This window comes from Eleutherodactylus coqui, chromosome 6 (genome assembly GCF_035609145.1).
Source record: "Eleutherodactylus coqui strain aEleCoq1 chromosome 6, aEleCoq1.hap1, whole genome shotgun sequence".
NCBI lineage: Eukaryota > Metazoa > Chordata > Amphibia > Anura > Eleutherodactylidae > Eleutherodactylus > Eleutherodactylus coqui.
The window spans coordinates 73,796,462-73,812,379 of NC_089842.1; positions in this window are offsets into that span (position 1 = coordinate 73,796,462).

Genomic DNA, 15,918 nt, shown 5'->3' on the forward strand with positions numbered 1-15,918 from the left:
TCTCTGTTTAATTGTGTGATGATGAGATCTCATCCTTGCTTTAAGTTTTTGTCTTGTTTCCCCAACATAAAGGCCCCCAACCGGACATTTACTAAACAGGATCAGCTAACACTGCCCTCTTTGTGACCCCACAAAACTAACAATGTCCCCTTTGTTGCCTCTTTTGCACCCCCATCTGTGTACATATATATATAATAGCACAAATAAAAGCAAAGCTATGCTTCATCACATGCCATATTACGGAGATGTTCTACCCTAGAAGTACTGCTCCTATGGATCCTGTAGTCCTTGGATAAATAAGTATACATCACATTGCAACTTACAGACATCCTGCTCTTTTCCCCCACCTACATGTATCCTGCCCATACTGTAATATTGCTTAAATGCAAAGACGAAATCAAATAAGAAAATATCACCAGCTTCTTATAGTGAATTAAATATACGCCTATCTACTACTCCTTTTATTCCTCCGAAAACTCAGCATGATTAATCTTACCTCCTTCAAATAAGTGTTATACAAGGAGAAGGTTGCTGATTCCCCTAGTCCCTTAGATAGATTTATGACATGATTTCATGACTGATTGTGGAGTACATCAGCCTTGAAAAGGTGAGACAAAAATTCTGGGCTATTAATTAGACATTGAAGTATTAGACACTAGGGAATTATAGAGCAATGGGTTTAGATCATTGGATAACTAGCCAAGTACGGGTCTTGAGGATGTTAAGAGCTGGTAATTGCTTACAATGTATAGTGCTATATTATAACTTGTTTTCTATGATGTCAGCACCACTAACATTGTCATAGACCATTCTACTATCAATGAGTTCCAGAATATACTGAAAATAATGGGGTAGATACATTATGTCTAAAGATGAGCGAGCATACTCGCTAAGGGCAATTGCTCGAGCGAGCATTGCCCTTAGTGAGTACCCGCCCGCTCCAGAGAAAAGGTTCGGGTGCCGGCGTGGGGGAGCGGTGAGTAGCGGCAGTCAGCAGGGGGGAGCGGGGGGGGGGGGGGGAGAGGGAGAGAGAGATCTCCCCTCCGTTCCTCCCCGTTCTCTCCCCTGCCACTCCCTGCCCGCCGCCGGCACCAAACCTTTTCTCTAGAGCGGGCAGGTACTCGCTAAGGGCAATGCTCGCTCGAGCAATTGCCCTTAGCGAGTATGCTTGCTCATCACTAATTATGTCATATCTGTAAGAGACAGCACAGACACGAAATGATGCTGAAGCTATATGTATATAAATTTGCCCAATCTTTTTGACTATCCATAGTCCGCTTCTCCAAATAACTTTGCTGGTAGTGGGCTAAATAAATCTTGTTCCCCAAGATTAAGATCCTGCTGTTGACCCAGGTAAAAAAAATAAGTGGCCATTTTTGGGTAAATAGCTAAACCCTTTGTCATTACAATTGGATTAGTGGAGGCTAACTTATGGTTTCCTTTAAAGTGTAAGCCTTAGGTCATTTTCCCAGTATAGTCTCTGACTGATGTTCACGGTACAAAAGAAACCAGCAGACCAAGGAGATGTTGATCCATAAACAGATGTCAGATCTGAAGATCAGAATGGTAGCAATACCAGAGAGCAGACAAAAGAGACAAAGCTTCTACATAGCCAAAGTTACGGTAAGACTCCAAAGTCAGTAGCCAAGATGTCAGAAGCAGGGAGAAAGTACAGGAACCAAAAGTGTAGCAGGGATCAAAGCAAGGAACAAACGGGTATGCAAATAATCAAGGCTAAAGTACATGGATGATGTGATTTATATCCTCCACCTAATGTGATCAAGGTGGGCCCATTGCTATAGCAATGTGCTGTAATTGTATGGAGCTACTGGGGAACAGGAGAGCAATACGGGAGCCGGAAGAAATTCTCTTTAATTTTGGAAGAAGTTCTTTTAATCTAACATTGTATTAACAGGACCTCAGCTGCCTGTTGGCTGAAGGGCTAAGTATAAAAGGCAGGTCCTGTTAACAAGGCTGGGTGGCAACTCGGCAGTATTTGCAGAGAGCCTTGTGAGAAGTGAGTTGCCCCAGTGCTACTGGAGAGCTGGGTTTTCCTGTACCAGAGCGAGAGAGCTCAACTCAGATTCATTGAGCAGTGCTACTTAGCTGCTGCAATGTGAGTGGCAAAGGTTGGGCTGTTGATCATTCAAGGAAATAACTGCAATTACAGATCACAAGTCCCAAGCTGTGGCCAAGAGAGAGACCACCAGTGAGAGAAGATAGACCAACAGCCAGCATCCAGATATTCAGGCTTCACTGGTGTGTAATCGTGAGTACCATTACCCAGGCTCTCCATCAGTAAAATTTATTATTTTGTCTCCATCACTGTACAATTTCCCCAAAAGGTACTGTGCTAATAATTTGTTCAAAGACAGTGACTGCCTCTTCAGTTTGTGGGTTTAGTCTTTTGACATGTCTATTTTCAAACAGCATCTGTGGAGTTATTTGCCCCTGGTCACGGTAAGTGATTTATTGCATGCACAATATTAAAGATACCCTATTGATAAGGTAGGGACCAAGTTAAAGCATTAATAGAACAATAGTAACTGTGTAACAATACAATTATTTGTATTGTGTGCAAATAATACTGTAGTCTTACAAACGCAAGAGGGTAACACAATATTGTATGATATTTTTCTCTGCTGTGAGATTAGCTGTATCTGTTTCTTTAATACATAGTAATATAGTATGGAAGGCTGAAAAAAGACAAATGTCCATCCAGTTCAGCCTATTTCCACCCCTCCCCCCTTGTTGATCCAGAGGAAGGCAAAAAAAACCAAAAAGGCAGATGCCAATTTACCCCATTTGGTGGAAATTCCTTCCCAACTCCATAATGGCAGTCAGAATAATTCCTGGATTAACATTTGAAGGTTCCTATCTGACTCCAAGACCCAGATCAATATCCCCGCTGGTTATTTAATGTCTATATCCTGTAATGTTGTAGTGCTCCAAAAAGAAGTCTAGTCCCCTTTTAAACTCCTCTATTGATTTTGCCATCACAATGTCCTTAGGCAGAGAGTTCCATAATCTTACTGCTCTTACAGTAAAGAACCCGCTTATGTTTTGGTGTAGAAACCCTCTTTCCTCTAGACATAGAGGATGTCCTCTTGTTACTGTCATAGTCCTGGGTATAAACAAATCATTGCCCCTATCCCTTTTTTAATGCACACCGATACCGCTGCCTATAACTATAAGAGTGATTTATGTCATTGACCCGATGAGCTAAAGGATCAGCACCCTGCCATATCTGTACCATAAGAGGAGTGGAAGTATAGGGTCCTCCAGCTTTCTATAGATACAACTGACAGTATGGCCGGTACCCGGCCTGAATCTTCAAAGCGTTCTTCCTTCTGTGCGTAAACAGTTTCTGTGTTCTGCATAAGTAGTGGGCTGCACTTAAGAAGTATGGAGTGGTAGAAAGCCCCTCACGGTAACAGACAAAATGAACTGCGGCTGTGTGCGGTCTTATCAGTGCTAACTACTTTTGATTCTGATATATGGACTATAATGAAGCACTGCCCATATCTCGGCCCTCAGCATGTGAAAGCATAATGCGTGTGGTGGTTGCATTAACAGAACTTCCTCAGGACTGGAAGAGGAAGGTGAAACTGCAACAGTGAAGAGGGTGAAGCGCCATCTTACAGTTCTTTGGATTCAGAATTGTCTATAGTCGTAGAGAAGCTTTTCATCCATGCTACAGTCCAGTGTATTCCTGGTGTTCCACAAGTGTGGTTGGGCCTCGATAAAACCCAAATGTGTGAACACAAATACTGAGACTATAGGGGCTATGCAGGTCCTCTCGTAATAATCCAATTTTTACGAGCCCAATCAATTAGGAACAGCTGGGACTGAAAAGCGTGTTACATAGAGACTTTGGGAACTTTGATATGTTTATGCCAGTTACGAGCATTATTTGCTCAGCTGAACTGCTGTAAAGCCTCTCCATCACCAGCATCACATTGCCCACCTGCAACCCATCTCAGGTATATAAAAATGGCAGAAACAGGGGCCATCATTAGGCCCGGGCTGCCATGATAACTCATCGGCACCCCATAATACTGTGCCAAAAGGGGTGAAAGTTTCTGTCTAACCCCTTAGATGTCATGGTCACTGTAGATTGCAGCATTTAAAGGGTCATAAGGCCAATACAGCAGGGTGTCAGCTGCATATTACAGCTGATAACCACTGCTGATGGTGTGGGCTCAGCTCCTGCTATCACTGTGCCATACCTGCCAACTGCACTTTATATATAGTGCAGTGCAGAATGGATTAAAAGCTTCTTACGTTCTTTAGCTGTCTAACTAGTCTTACTCCCAGCAAGGATGCAGTCTCCCTATTTAGGTGCAGCCCATCCCTACTTTAGAGTCTGTAGCTGGGATTTAATCCTCAGAAATGAACTTTGCATCTCTGGCAATTCGAGAGTCTGCAGTAGAAGTACTTAAATTTACTTTTGTATTAAAATCCTTAATTAAGGTTCTTCATTTCCAAGGGATAATAATCTTTAAACAATTTGCCCAACGCGCAGTAGATCTCACCAACGAGTGCAAATGATAGATGCAATGACTTGTTTCTGGGGAATGCATTATAAAGTACCTTTTGTATAACATCTTCAAAAATCTCAAAGAATGGATCACAGGTAAAATAAGAATATTTGATTGATTAGTTATAGTAGCCGTGAGAGTTAATGAAATATATTTTTTGCATATTTTCTAGAAAAGTGATGATGAACATAATACATTTGATCTTTCGTTTTAGGTCTCTTTCACACTAGTAATTGAGATATGGCGCGAGAAAATCACAGCAAAATCACATTTTGGTTCACGCGATTTTTGAGCAACAGCGATGCTTTGTTGTGAGAAAAATCGCACATCGCTGTCTCCAACGGTTTTCTCGTGCGATAGTCAATAGGAGTTTCTAAAGTTAAAAATGCTTTTCATCACATGAACATCGTGCGTTGCGATGCGATAAAATGAAGGCGCCATAGGGAACACTTGGGCAATTAAAAAAAAGCAAAACGCAGAAAGATAGCACAGGCAGCGATTTTCAAATCGCAGGACAGAAAACATCACAGATGGGAATGAAATCATTGAAAAGCATGGGTTTTATAGTACTGCGTTTCTCGCACAATTGCATTGTGCAAAATCATGGGATTTTATCACAAGAGCGAAGCCACCATTAATCTTAAAGGCTGTGGAAATCTTTGTGAATGAAAAATCAATACACACATATCTTACTCCCCTAGGTCCCTGTATTGAGCTTTTCTTCTCATGCATTTAGAAAGTGTCATACTTGGGTTGCAGGCTCTCCTGCATTCACGTTTCTGGCTCAGAAGTGTTTCCAGCACTGATTGGCTGGTGTCTCTCACACAAGCTCAACTACTCCTCCTAGGCGTGATTGCTGAAGAGGCCCTATTGTGAAAGTTGCAGGGGAAGCCTAGCAAAGAATCCTGATGGAGCAGATGAGAGCATGTGGAAGGAGAGGGAGTTTTCCTCCCCAAAAGTGTATCACCAAGGAGTCAGTAAGTGTAACATGAATGAAAGCGAATGCAGTCATAAGCAAAACAAGTGACGCAGTATACCTAGAAGGTAAAATAGTGATTTTTGGAGCCATCGTGGGCATGCGCCCTTTATGTGCACAACCACCCCTGAAGAATGCCTGATGAGGAACAGATGTCAGAGTAATGCTGTGAATATCAAGAGGGCCTGAGACAGTGGGAAAAATTAAATAATGTTAGAACTGGGACTCTCAGAGCATCTGGAATGGTGGGGATAAAGTAAGCTACCAACCAACACCGGAGCTGGGTAAAGTGGAAGAAAGACATGTGATAAACTGTCCCCTTGAGAGTCAAGATATCACCTATGGCATCATCCCTATATTAGAGGGAACCTGTTACATGCTAACGCACAACAAAGTAACTTTTGGTGCTGTTAGGGGAGGTGACAGGGAGCCAGGTGCTGTATTTTTTATACTCATTTCCTAGTTCACATGGCGTCCGCCGGTGAAGTCTGCGTGCCATACAAAAATCTGACTCTTTTCAGAGCTCCATGCGCACGCACTCCTATATTAGTCTATGGTAGAGCGTGCACACAGGACTCTGAAAAGAGTCTGATTTTTTTGCTATAGGTGACAGCGCTGGTTCGCAGGAGTGGGTGAGTATAGAAAATACATCACCCGCTACCCTGTCACCTCGCCTAACAGCACCATAAGTTAGTTTATGATGCCTTAGGCAGGTACCCGGTTCACTTTAAGGAGGTTCCCTACGGGACTTACAGACCGTGTTGCAAAAAATATGCCTCTTTGTGGTGCTGTAGTTGTAGGTTTCTATCTGACCAACAGCAACATCAAAATAATTTTTATGAAATCGGGTCAGGTACTCCCAACCTGAACATTTCATTTATTGCTCAACACTATTCATAACTACACTGTCAACATACTCTACCCAACAGTACACGTATGGTATTGGCATCAGTCCCTGTCCTTAATGGAAAGTACAATTCAGTTTCCCTATCTAAAGGCTTTTTTATAGCCCAGTTATCAGAATGCACCACTGATCAGCTGATCGTCTTGTTTATGCAAGGATAAAAATATTCATGGGTCGGTTGTACATACCCCGGTGTTAACTGTGAGCTATACAGTTGACCAATGATAGCAAAATAAGAGACTGTCTCAAATGATCGCTTATCTCCATTCTGCAGATTATGTGCATGTGTAAATATTACTAATGAACGCTGACCGACCTTGACATTATTCGTCAGCGCTCAATATCATGGGTAGACATTTTCTTAACATGGTAGCCTATGTGATATAGTGGCATACATCAGGGCAGGCACGTCAGAGTGGCCGCTACCATTGATTTGTTTAGACACAGTCTCATCCTTGCAACCACTTACTGGGATACAACACATCTGCCATTGTAGGAAAAGTTCCTTACACCCCTATTCCCCCCATTCAGTTTGAAGTCTCTCTCAGAAGCAACATTTTGGTTCAAAAGGGGAGATGTATCAGTACATTTAAACAAATGATATCATTCATACACCACTTTTTCACACATGGGCAGAAATCAGTACGCACATATCTTACTCCCTTAGGTCCCTGTATTGAGCTTTTCTTCTCATGCATTTAGAAAGTGTCATACTTGGGTTGCAGGCTCTGTTTACATCTTCGTTTGGACTTTTGTTTTAAAGGGGTTTTCTCACTGTAAAAAAATTAATAGCTGGGATTGGCATTTAAAGGGGTTGTCCCGCGGCAGCAAGTGGGTCTATACACTTCTGTATGGCCATATTAATGCACTTTGTAATGTACATTGTGCATTAATTATGAGCCATACAGAAGTTATAAAAAGTTTTTCACTTACCTGCTCCGTTGCTAGCGTCCTCGTCTCCATGGTTGCCGTCTAATTTTCGCCGTCTAATGGCCAAATTAGACGCGCTTGCGCAGTCCGGGTCTTCTTATCTTCTCAATGGGGCTCCATATAGCTCCGTGTAGCTCCGCCCCGTCACGTGCCGATTCCAGCCAAGCAGGAGGCTGGAATCGGCAATGGACCGCACAGAAGCCCTGCGGTCCACGGAGGGAGAAGATGCCGGCGGCCATCTTCACCGGGTAAGTAAGAAGTCACCGGAGCGCGGGGATTCAGGTAAGCGCTGTCCGGTGATCTTTTTTTAACCCTTGCATCGGGGTTGTCTCGCGCCGAACGGGGGGGGGGGGGGGGGGTTTGAAAAAAAAAAAACCCGTTTCGGCGCGGGACAACCCCTTTAATAAAAAAGAGACAATGCTCACCTGTCTTTAGTTCCCTGGCAAACAGTTGAGCAGCTTTAGCTATAGTATGTACGTCCAGTGGAAATCAGGTGACTGTTGCAGCCAATCAGAGGCCACATCATTACTGTCTCAGACTCCTGGCATCATGGAAGCCAGAATCTGAGCACTGATGCCAGGAATTCGGGCAGTAAGGCTGACGTATATACAAGAAGCAGAGCTGCTCATCTGTTTCCCCCAGGAGCTAAAGACAGATGAGTATCATCTCTTGTCTTTGTTTTATCTCATGCCATGCCCAGCCATTATTTTATTTTTATATAGGGGGAAAACCCCTTCTTAGGAACCCATTCTACAGATTCCAAAACATATGCCACCTGAAACAAATGAAAACTAAGGTTTTTGTTCTTTCGACAGATGAGTTTAGACTAATCCATCAAAAACTAAAGCATTATCCTCAATTTGTATCAGTTTAGTATCCACTTGCATTCTTTTAACCAATCTGATTTTGTAGCGTAAGTATATTTCTGCAGTTTCCTTCTAAGCATGTGCAGAAGAAGAACAGATCTGTTAAAGGTTCAAGATCATTGGTCAGTGGGGGGACAAAAAGGACTATACATGAACAAAAAATATTCATCTACCCGCTTGTTGCGCTGCTTCTCTGCCATCGCTCCGGGACCTCCGGTCTTCTGTTTACTTGGTCTCAAGCACTGATGTGGGTTGCTTAGCCATTCGACTGATGCAGCCAATAGGAGGCTGGACAGCAACATCATCAGTAATGTCCCATAAACCTGCTTCGGGGCTTCTACATTAGAAGCCCATGTGATAAGTTTACTGGATGTCACTGTGTCTTCTCACTTTGTGACGTCACCTGTCAGGTACATCAGCAGTCCGGCACCACAGTGAGTATATTGATTTTATATCATTTTTGACATAGGGGGCCCAAAACTATATTTAAAAAAATCTTGGAAAACCCCTTTAAACATATCAAATAATGCAACAAAATGGAAAGCCTTAATGTAAAAAAAATGGAAGTCTACTTTCCATCAGGTATCGATATCTGAGGACGGCAGCAGACAATGCTATTGAGTGCATAAAAAAATACAAACTTGACAGAACTGTCATGAACTAAGGCATACGGAGAGCCCTAAAAACCCCACTGATCAAATGATAACTTTTGTTTCCATATTTTTGTCCCTAGGACGGAACAGACAAAAGGAAGCCCCGACTACAGATCTGAACAGAGCCTTACATGTACTGGGAAAATCCAGTACGAAGTCTTAATCTGTGCCAGAACATAAAAGTGGAAAAATACAATGCTAGGTCAAACCGTCAATCAGAAGGAGAGCCAGGCTTAGCAAATATCCTCCAGTGTATATTACGCACTGATCGCACTTAATGTGCTGATTAGAGATGAGCGAACGTGTTCGGCTCCGCCCCTTTTCGCCCGGACACCGAACTTCGCGAGGAATTCCGTGTTCGGGCGAAAAAAGTTCGGGGGTCGCCGTGGCAGCGCGGGGGGTTGCGGCGGGGAGTGGGGGGGAGAGGGAGAGAGAGAGGGCTCCCCCCTGTTCCCCGCTGCTGCCGCCCGCGCCGCCGCGCCTCTCCCCGCCCCCCGGCGCCCCCCGAATACTTACGCGCGAACACGGAAGTCCTCGGAAAAGCCGGTGTTCGGGTGCGTAAGTGTTCGTTAAGAACACGTTCGCTCATCTCTAGTGCTGATACTTCGTAATGCACCTTTATGTCTGTGCAGGGCCCCTTTAAAAGCTTCAGTCCATGTACGCCAGGTCCAATCAGAGAGAAATAACTGCCACTTGTATTCTACTCCCACACAGTGCTCAGTTTGTGAGATTAAAAAAAAACTCTCCCAATGAGACCCCATAGTCGAGGCTCATATGGTTATTCTGTGTGATCAGTCCAACACTATGTTCTAATCCAAAGCCACAGTCTGCAGTCCCTGGAGCAAAAGGCCAAAGTACAGCCAAGAATATAGTTCTGGGGGGAGCAATCCACCCACAGAAATGTTCTAAACGTATAATTAGTGGTAATGAACAGAAGTCAACAGAAAGCTGTAAATAAAATACGGCTGACGAAAAGCAATGCCTAGAGAAGCTGTTCATTTCACAGGCTCTCTGAATGTACAGTAATCCCCTTTACAGGGCTTGTTAATACTAAGCTGAGAGAACACTGGGAAAGCCATCGTTACAAAATCATGCCAAATGATAAAATACAGTAACTTTGCTATTAACCCCTTACAGATGCGGCCTAGTTAGGTATCGTACTTAGTGATGCAGCATTTTTTTTAATTCGTCATTTTTTTAAAATACATAACTTATATTTTCCATCTACATCTTATATTTCAAGCAACCACCCCCCCCCCCTCCCCCCCACACGGGGAGTCCACGGTCCTCTGTCACAGTAGTGGCAGAAGACTGCGAGCATCTCCCATTCATTTCGATGGGGCTGGTGCTGCTGCCACTGGACCCATTGAAATGAATGGGCGAGATTATAAGAAAAATGGACGTGCCACGATTTTGTTTCAACGCTGCATCTCAAGCGTTAAAACATCGCACATGTGCGTGGAGCCATTTGAAGCCATCGGCTTCATAATTTTGCGATTTCTCGCAGCCTCACAGTGTGAAGCCACCCTAGTGGGAAAGAGGTGATGGCTTAATTGTAATGCTGTGCATCAAAATTGATCCAACATGAGCCACTGAGTTAAGTTTGGCGCATTTTTAGATGTTGAGTCTAAGTTCACACTGTCAATCTATTACGCCGACTTTACATGGGCGTCAAAATCGCACAAGATTTATGTGTAGCAAAACGCACAAATCTCGCACAAATGGGAACTCCATTCTTTTACACATGTGCGATGCAATGCTATGCGGGAAACAAATCACGGCATGTTCTATCTTGTGCATGCCCTCACATCGCACTGCCCATTGTTTTCAATGGGGCCGGCAGCAGCATCACACCATGTGCAAAGCGCACGTGGTTCGATGTGAGGTCTCTCATTAAAAACAATGGGAGACGTTCACATGAATATGCCTCGCATCCTTGGGGATTTTACATGGATGGCGATCGGTGGTAGAATTTATGGCCCCATATCGTGCTTGGCTGTGTGAAGTTAGCCTTAGATGGGGTTAGTTAATCTTCTCCACTATGTTCATTTTATCATAGGATCGTTATATATGTGGTCATATCTATTATGTATAGTTTTTTTGATTTTTTTTAAACATTTTTTTCCAAAAATAAAGGGAATAAAAACAATATTTGTCTATTTTTTTACTTGTTTTTATTTTTCTAAAACCTTTAACCTTTTTGGAAATTTTTAGGTCTACTAGGGGACATTTATTGCCTAATCTCTTGGTAACATAGATTCTTACTATATTGCAATGTGTTAGGCCCATCAGTATAAAACTGAGAGGTAGTCTAGTAGATTCTTCCTTCGCCAGGGTTCAATAGCCTTCTGTACATGGCATACATGACGGCCATTATTAGGCTCTTGACTGTCATCAGCACTGATAGGGAGCCCACTCTCTCTCTGCCTAACCACTTAGATACAGTGGTAAGCATTGTCCACGGCATCTAAGGGGTTCAACTGCCTGCCTGATATGATTCAACTGTATACATTGACCTGTAAGGACCGTTGAAATGGTCATGTCCCTGTCAGGTCCTGCTCTGATGCTCTGGCTGCCCTCATATTCCTGTACAGGCAACAGAAAAAAATCTGCAATAAAAATAGATTAGAACAATGGAATATGTGTCACTATCTGGATTTAATTAGTTAAAAATTACAATCATAATGATATATTTCCTTTAATAAACTAATCAATGCAGAATTGTAAACCTAAAATGACAAAAAGCAATTTGCTAATAGCACTCAGATAAAAAGGGCGCTTGCAGTCTAACATGATCCTACACAGTATGAAACATGTTATTGCCACTGACCCTTTTTATATGAAGCTAATTCACCGATGATCACCATACAATGGCCGGCATCTGTATCATATCTAATAACCCCCACATATAGGACAGTCTACATCACGCTGTACTCATTGCCTCGCATTTTCCATAACTCTGCTGTAACGTCAAACTGGGACATGAACGCACTGCAGAGTCTTACCGGCACGTGGACTGCAGAACTGCGAACTATCAAGCTTGATAAAGACCATTGAACGGTTGGAATGTTGCTGTAACTTTTTTTTATAGAAGATAGAAGAATAAAGGTTGTATTTTTGCACCACATCTTTTTGCTGTCGTTTCATATCTTTCTATGTGGATAGCAACTTTGGTTGGGAAACTTGAGTTCATTTTCCCTTGAACGGCTTTGTAATTATTTTGCCTCCCTGGGAAGGGTATTACATTTTAAGCGCTGTTGGTATGACATCTTTTGGCTTGATAGATGTTAGGCCATTCACACTCACGAATTGGCGAAGCCAGACCGAACAGCAGAACTGCGAAACAGACTTCATACTTGCAGACAGACACAAACCAACGGCTGATCAACGTTCAAAACACACACCAAGCATGAGTAAACAGATGGAATGGATACAATACGAGGTATTAGTTCATATTTTGGCCAAGATACTTAAGCCCACTTCACAGGTCCTCGTTATCTAGCCGGTTCCTTACACTAACGAGGCAACTATCCCCAGGAAACCTGCTGGCAATGTGGGGCATTCGTCCCTATAGGGACGACCCCGTGCTGGAATCTAGAGACCTACCTTGTTCTGGATCAGTGTTTCTCAACTTCAGTCTTCACGCCACCTCCAACAAGTCCTGTTTTCAGGATTTCCTCAGTATTGCACAGGTGATGTAATTATTGTCGGGGCCTCAGACATTGCCACAGGTGTTCTCTCTGTAGGATATCCTGAAAACATGACCTGTTAGGGGGCGCTGAAGACTGAAGTTGAGAAACACTGTTCTAGATGATAAAAGCAAGACACAGTTCACACTACATATACTGAGAGCTGCAGAGACACGTAGGAACATGACACTGTTCATACTGAACATCCTGAATGCCACACAGACACCTCATGTCCAGCCACATGCACAGACACACAGGAGCACAACACTGCCCACACTAAATAAACAGAGAAAAGGCCAGCAGCCTCTAGCAGAGGAGCTGGTATAGATGAGCAACATACATGGGGGATTGCCTGGCTGGAGCGATCCACGCCCAGCCAGCTCACTAAACCCCACCTGTGGAGCTATGTATGCTTCTGAAAACCCATGTGATACAGTGAATCTCAGCAGAGAACCCTAACAGTAACTGCCCCCTAAAGAGGGGCCTCTGGAGATACAGGCACCTAACACACAGGGGTCTAAGACCCGGCGGACTGGCTAGGTGTAGAAATCCACCCCCAGATAGCTCAATCAACCCCCATCTGTGGGGCTGAGCAGCTGAAAAGCTATGTAGCACTACGGATCCCAGCAGGAACCCTAACATCTGGACCCCAAGATTATAGTAAATTATTGTCCTTTCAACTTAAACCCTGAGCCTTTAGAGAGTCTTAGATTTACACAGCACTGCTGGGTCTGATACTTAAAGTGAGTATTTTATTGACGCTTTAACTTGTTACCTTGAGTGGCTCCAGTTTTACATCTGCACTTCTAATATAATGAAATCTCATTGTGCTCTATTCACTTGGGAAAGAAGAATAGGAAGTGTCCGCAGGGGGCTCCTCTTCAAGTTTAAGTCGATAGCTTTCTTACTTTATAGAAATGACTGAAATCCAACACAAATGCATAAATAATAACAGCAAATACCTATTATACCACACTGTAATACAGGCTGCTATCCGGCATAGGACAATTCTGCATCAGATATTGAAGCGCCATCATTTATTTCTATTACAATGACCTTCTCTAGCCTCCGGTGGTTAGCTGTCCATTAAGGAAAGGTCCTGTTGGCCTCCAATTTCCCATTCAGCAGCTCCAACAGTAGAAGTTTATTACATGACATCCATTGGATAGATAGTCACAATAGGGCCTAGTTATCAAGACCAGGAGATCACAATTTTGGTGTCCAAAATTTGCTATTTTGGTGCATGCGCCAAACTGCAACTTTTCAGGTATGTAGGTCACGCCCCGCCACTTTTTCTAATGATGGTGCCTGGCATTAGGGGGTATGACTGCTTGTGGCTTCTCATATCAGAGCGTAACCTTCATTTCAGAAATAAGCTGAGCTATAATTGATTACTACGGGCAACGAAGATAGTTTTTTCTATTAATACAGATATATGCCTGTGTGAATGGGCCCTTACAATGAGAGACAGAAAAGACATTTTAGAGCAGAGCTGAGCTCAGTGGTTCCAATTAAGAGGCTTTTGGTGTGCAAGCACACTGAGATAAAGTTGATCTCTGATGTCTCCTGAGATTTAACAGTCGTGTTGCTCATCTTCATCAGCCAAGTGATAAAATTGTTCTGATTTAGTCAAACCAGGGCTAGTCCAAACCGATTTTCGCAGGAAAATCTAATTTTCACATAAAACCTGTTGCAGAGGTCAGTATGCAGCTAATCAGCAGCCAGGGCACCTTGTTGATGTCAGCAAATGTGTTCTCCATCTTGCATATGGGCAGCAGCTTTATTGGACACCTTCATCACATGACCTAGCCATATATAACATAGACACACTGTAACCAGCGGCCATTTTACAGTTGAGCACAGGATAGAGAACCTGCATCATGCTTATATGCCTATATAATATGTGGTGTATTAATAGGAACAGATATTCTACAGAGCATATATTGCTGTTGGGTGTGAAAGCTTGTGGACCAGCAGAGAATTTAACAGGGTTCTATTAGAGGGAACAGAGAAAGAAGCTGCATCACATTTATATGCCTATATGAAATGTGGTCTGTACATTGGGAGAGGGTATATTTCTGCTGCTGTCAATATATATAGGAGTAAAGTAGACCTACAAACTACACTTTAGCGTGGGGAACATTGCAGTGGTTTGTTTGTGGCCTCAGACGTTGCTCAAAGTCACCAGTCCGGCCAACATAAATTATTTGCAGCTCTTATGCAGCTAGCACTAGCATTTGGGAAATTCAATTACGCTGCACCAAAAAGGGACAACTCACAAAGATACAAGCTGTGCTCTATGGCCTTCTGTTCCCACGTATCCTGCCTCCCAGGGACTGCAGCTTATTTTGTCAGAGAAACTAAAAAAGAAAACCAAACAGTTAATACACAAAGTGCATATCAGCGGCTTCAGATGTCGTTCAAAGTCACCAGCCCAGCTACTATGCATTATTTGCAGGCCTTATGCAGCTAGTAGTGATTTTTTTGCAAACTTTTTTTGAATTTTTTGAAAAAATTGAATAGAAAGGAAACATGAAGAAAGCAAGGGGGGTAGGAACGTGTTGGTAGTGGAAGTGGTGGTATAGGAGAGGTCAAGTTGCCACTTTGAGCAGCTCCCACTGAAGCAACAGCTCCATATTCTGCAGGAGGCGAGGCAAGCCCACTGCTATTTCTTAGAAGTGGTTTTACCAATGTGTTACATCTGCAGCTTGCAGAACAGGTCATAGAGTGGATGACACAGCATTAGAGATGAGCGATCACGCTCGGATAAAGCAATTGTTCAAGCAAGCATCCTTCTTCTCGAGTAACTGCTTACTGGTCTGAGCGTGCTCGGTCGGGGGGGGGGGTGGCCGGGGGCAGGGGTGAGTGGCTGGCAGCGGGGAGTGGCGGGGGGGAGAGTGAGAGAGATCTCTCTCCCCCCACTACCCCCCGCTGCTCACCCCTGAACCCCCCGAGCACACTCGGACCAGTAAGCAGCTACTCAAGAAGAGTGATGCTTGCTCGAGTAACTGCTTTATCTCAGCGTGCTCGCTCATCTCTACACAGCATGCTTCAAGTACCACCACCTACTTTTCCTCCCAGTTGTGGGCACACAGCAGTCAGTCTGCAGCAGTCGGTCATGAGCATCCCCCCTCTACTTAATCCCATTCCAAATCTCCTACACCCTTTGAAGCAGTCCATATAGATCAGTCTGAGGAGCTGTTTTATCATTCAGTGTCATGGATGTCAAACAAGCAGTCCAAACAACCAGAGGGAGACATTGAATGCACTGATGCCAAACAAGTTTTTTCTTCTCTAAACAGGAAGATGAGGGAGGGTCAGTCTTCCACAGGCAATGTGTACTCAGAACAGTAGTACAC